Here is a 6,000-nt window from a genome sequence, read left to right on the forward strand (position 1 = left end):
CGTTACAATGAAGGTAAGTATGCAGCAAAGAACTGTAGGTACTCTATAAATATAATTATCATGGACAGGATGGCAACAACGGGGATTACAAGCATCTAGATATGTGTCAATTGGCAATTATTTCATGAGACATATGCATAAAATGCAACGAAAACGGGAGACTCTACATGTAGCTTCTCCACGGAAGCGAAAGCATCGTGAAATAGTTGCATCAAAAAACTCTGATTATGGAGTATCTGCTATTCAGGGAACATTATCCACTGCAGAAATAGAATCTGAATCGAAAAGAATTTTACTTTCATTACAGGTTTTTTGATCCACTATAACCTCACCCTTAGGGCTGGTTTCTAGAACGAAAGTTAAAGTTAACGAATCGCTATCTCTAGTGTTGTCCTCGTTTTTCACACATGGTAAACAAGAACAGCACACAGATACATCCAAAATATCGGAACGACTACTTTCTAGAAATTGAGCATAAAAGTATCTTCACAATCTCTACAATTTGTATGTAACTATGTATCCTAGATAGGAACTAACAACGTAGTGTATGTTGTGTTTGTCTACATATAGTATAATATTAATCGTGTAAGTAATGTTTGATATCTCTGTTTAGTATACATTCTGATGGGTACGTAAATATCACCAATATATGTAACATAGAATAATGGCTTATACATGAAATTTATATATTATAGGCATGCTGTGTTAATTCCGTATAAGCATGCGTCAATAATAAATTTAGTTGTGACCCGTGATACCTTTGGCGCTGATAACATACAACACAAGAACAGCTTCTTTACCGATTGAATTAATGTTCACATTTTTGATTTTTAGTTGTCTAAGAAATAATCTAAAAACTGTTTATAGCAGGCTTGTAGTTTATTTATAACGAATAGTGACAAGTGAGTGACAAGAAGATTGAAAAGGAAAGTATTGTTAATAGCTTTGTTCGTTGGGACTGCACTACTCTGCACGACATGGCACTCGTATGACGTTATAGTGCAATGAAGTGTAAGTCAGTGCAATGTCATGTCAACTTAGTGCAGGTCAGAAAAGTGTATAAACCGTGGTCGCAACGAACAGATTTTTATAAAATAAGTGTATAATATTTGAAATGGACAAACAGGAGATTGTCAGCGAAATACTCGTGAAAATGAAATCATTGCAGAATGTTCTTTTAGTAGCGATTCATCAATTATTATTATTATTTTTTATTTTTTTCAATTATTAGCGAAATATACAGGGTGATTCATTAGCTCTATGACAAACTTTGGCAGATGAAAGGTGATGCGATTCTAAGGAAAAAATATTATATGAATATGGGTCCGATTCATTTTAGTTAAAGAGTTACAAGTCTTTGAAAACTTTACACAGTTTAATAGGCAAATGAAAATGTAACATAAAAAATAAGTTTAAAAATTACAAAAATTGTTCGAAATGTCCGCCTTCAGCTTGAATGCACGCCTCACATCGACGAAGTAAAGATTCTATCACACGACGTATGATATTTGGATCATTCCGTATGCTATTAGCTGCATCTTGAATTCTGTCCAGTAGTTGCTGACGGGTAGTAATTTCTACATGGCACACAAGCTGCTTCATGTGTCCCCAGAAATAATAATCCAGCGGATTTAGATCTGGGGATCGTGGTGGCCAGACTACTGGACCTCCATTGCCAATCCATTTGTTTGGAAAATGTTCATGTAACCAAGCGATGACTTCTCTGCCTCGATGTGGTGGTGCACCATCGTGCTGATACCACATATTTTGAACGATGTTAAGTGGTACGTCGTCGATAAAATCGAAAAAGTTATGTCCCAAGAAATTTCTGTACATATTTGCATTTAAGCGTTCATTTATCACCCATACAGGTAGCAAAGAATTGTTAAAAATGCCACCCCAAACGTTTACACTAAACCGTTGCTGAAATCTTCCTGGTCTAATTGCATGTGGATTTTGCAAGGACCACACATGTTCGTTATGATAATTATTTATGCCGTCCCTAGTGAAACACGCTTCATCAGACCACAGAACTTGGGAAATGAAGTTATTATTTTGAGCATGTTGCTGAATAATCCAGTGGCAAAATGCTAAGCGTTGCTCAGTATCTCCAGGATGTAATGCTTGAACATTTTGGCGATGAAACGGATGTAACATTTCTCGATTCAATACACGCCATACAAAACTTTGGGATTTTTGTAACATGCTCGCTATACGCCGAGTACTAATTGAAGGGTCGTCAAGTACTAAATCAATAACACGTTCTTCATTTTGTACATTCACATCATGGGGACGAACGGAATGTAGTGGAGCGGGGTTACCTGTTTCTCTCAGTCTGCGAAATGATGCACTAAACACTGTATGGGCAGGCAGGTTGATGTCTATTTGGAAACCTACGAAGGTATTCTCTTGCTGCTTGCCGAGCGTTTCCGTTACAAAGCCCGTATATAAAAATAATATCTGCATATTCTTCAGTCGTAAATACATGCATTTTCGTTTTCGATCAAAACTCTGACAATTATAAACTTTGAAACACACAGAATAGAGTAAATTGAAATGTTTGACATAAAGAACTCAGTTTTGTTATCACAGCCAACTCTGTATTTGTGTTTCATAATTATTGTTACGATTGTTGCAAATCTTTACTTCGTCGATGTGAAGCGTGCATTCAAGCTGAAGGCGGACATTTCGAACAATTTTTGTAATTTTTAAACTTATTTTTTATGTTACATTTTCATTTGCCTATTAAACTGTGTAAAATTTTCAAAGGCTTGTAACTCTAACCAAAATGAATCGGACCCATATTCATATAAAATTTTTTCCTTAGAATCGCATCTGTATTTTCTACCCCAAACTACTAACCCTTATTAGTTCTTTCAAAAGTACTACTTAACGTATAAAGAAATCACATGCTAAATTGCACCAAAATCGATAAGCAGTACTTGAAAAAAAAAATTTGGGGTGGTGAGGGTAGTTAACCCTCACCACCTCAAATTAATTAATATTTATAACCCCAAGTTAATTAATATTTTTAAATGTACTATAAGTGTATTTAATGAAGCCAAAATCGACAGGGTAGTTTTTAAATTATTCCAAAAAAGTAGGGGTAGTTTTCTACTGCCTCTACTGGAATTGAATATACTGTGTTCTCTAATACAACAAATATTAATTATTATAAGGTTTTATTTCTTAATATTTAATATTAATATTAATTATTACAAAACACGCTTTCAAATATTCCGCCATTTTAGTTACACTGCATTAAACTGCACTTATTGAACTTAATCGAAAGCAGGTGCAACAAAATCTGCACTAACTTGCACCGGCTGCACTAAATTGCACTGCACATGGCCCAACGAACAGTATGAGTGCAACTGCACTAAACTGCACTATCCCCAACGAACACACAACATCTGCACTAAACTGCTTAGTGCAAGTAAGTGCAAGTAGTGCAGTCCCAACGAACAAAGCTAATGTTAAGATTGATTAATGAAGTGAGTAACTAAAAGAACAATTAAGGTTGATGTTTTTTAGCTTATATTAGTGATAGTTTTAGTTTGTATAATTATAAATTAAATTAATTTATAAAATAATTTTGTAATTTAATTATAGTTTTTTATTACATACTTTTTTTACTTCATTTTATATATTTTTTTATTTTGTTGTTTTACTTGTATGTAATTTATTTTATCAAATTTTGTTTTATTATTAACATTATAATACCTGTTACACTATATAATTGTTTTTTGATAATTGTGTATGTTGAAATTTTGCAGAAACAAATTCGCTATAAGCGAAAATTGTTTCTGTTTAATTTAATCATCCAGTTTTCAAAAATCAAGGAAATCAAATTTGAAAGATTTTTAAAAATTCCCGCGCATGTTCACTAGCGCCATTGGTATCGCGGGTCACAACTAAAAACAGCGTTAAATCTAAAGGTGGAGAACACGCCATCTATATAAGTATATATCGTCTGTGAGGTTCTAATACCTTGTAACCCTAAAAGCATTTTTTTTCAGTAGACATAAAAAACGTTTTATATTAAACTGGGAAATTATTTGTTTGTTTGTTTTGAAACTGTCAGTTACACAAGGGCTTAGATACAAACATATGATTTTTAATTTTTTAGTAAATATTGTATATTAAAATTTGCAGTGGCTTACGAGTGATTAGCTTTAGATTTTTGTCAAGTTTGTGGGTTAGGATATATTATATTATTTTTACAGAAATAAAACAATAAATTCTCTAAAAAATTGTACTCTGAATCATGTTTTAAGCTGTCATAAAAACTATGAGAGTCAGTAGGTATTACTGACTTTAACAGCTGCAAATGTTGCCATTTTTGAAATTTTATTTTTCGTTTCTCTTTATACATTTGTGGCCATTCTACCATTTGAGAAACAGGTTTTTGTCGTTGTGGAAGTTCTCGCCATTCATCATCAAAATCCAATTTGTAATAAATGTTTCTATTCGGCAAATATTGGAGAGCTCTAATATCGGTGACCACATCATTTGTGACCTTAAAGGGAAAATGACAGGCAGTTATAAAGAATGTTTCATAGTATTACTAATTTTTACCTTTCCAGGTCTAATAGATGCATATCTTTGATATTTCTTGATTGAGTAATCTTTAAAATTAAAATATTGCACTTCATATGGAAAGGGCTTCATTCTTGCTTCCTTTGTTATTCGTAGATAATCACTAAGTAAATGAATGTCTCGTCCTTTTAATTTCCTTTCGATGCAGCTGTGAACTGAGTCGCATTCCATTTGTGTGTGTCCAACTTCGAGAAATTTTTGAATAATTTCTATGTTATTATTTACAGAACAGTTTAATAATGCATTTGCTATAATATTATTTCTATTTTGGTAAGTACATCCATCACTGTAAATTATAATTGGTCCAGATTCATTCTGACAGTCTGTTGTTAATAATGCAAGAAGCAAAAGTCGATGCAGTCATATCAGTTTCACTAAACCAAAAACACTTTGCCTCATGCGTTACTACATTATAAACTGTAAAATTGTGGCAACACAGTTTTAACTTAAAAAATATTGTGCTGGCTTGGACATACGGACACACTTTTACAGCTTGTAAATCCATTGTTAAAACCCGACCTTTTTTGTTCATTTTTGATTCTTCCTTATCTCTCTTTTTTTCTTCACGAGCCCTTTCTTTTTTACGTCTGTGCGTATTCCATTCTTTGTCTGATAATTGACCAACTTCATGTTTTGTGCACAAATCACATTTATCCTTTTCAATGGGGTGAATTGACAAGTTCATAGAATAAAACATTTTGCTAAAAATTGTTCTCGACAGGGTTTCTTTGTTTTCTTCTTTGCACTTAATTTCGTATAACTTAAATAATTGATTTAGGCTCCGGATTACCGTTTCTAAATACAATTTACTTGAATTTGAACGTCCATAATGTGAAGGCAACTTTGGTAAACAATCAAAAAATCTTCCACCTTGTCCTGTCGAGTGGTTCGTTTGTTTGATTTGTAGGTCAAATCGAAGCTAGAAGTCATTACCGTAACATCCCTTTTGGACCCAATCATGAACGGAATATTCACCTATAGCAAGTGTTTGAAGAAACATTTGTTTACAAACTTGCACTTTGTTCATATTTATTGTGAGAAAATATTTTAAGGAATATTTTCGCCTACTCTCAAAGCTTTTAGTAACGTTCTTTTTGTGACAGTTTTTTCTATGTGATTGATTACAAACACTTTTCGTTGATTCCAATTCATTTCACTCCAGAATTTAGTAAATATGGCATTGCGCTGAACGTCATTAATTTCTGAACAATTCCTGGATTTTACTCACTCTTTTGATTTGCAAGAAGAACCCATTTTTCTTGCTTCTTTTGGGACATTCTGTTTTACTTTACCTTCTTTAGTTCTGCTGTACCCCATGTACGCTTTTCCTTCCATTCGGCTCCTTTTTGCAGAATTTTTTGCCCATTTATCAGGTTGAGCAGTAATACTTCTTTTCCTTCC

This window comes from Onthophagus taurus, unplaced genomic scaffold (assembly GCF_036711975.1).
Source record: "Onthophagus taurus isolate NC unplaced genomic scaffold, IU_Otau_3.0 ScKx7SY_15, whole genome shotgun sequence".
Lineage (NCBI taxonomy): Eukaryota > Metazoa > Arthropoda > Insecta > Coleoptera > Scarabaeidae > Onthophagus > Onthophagus taurus.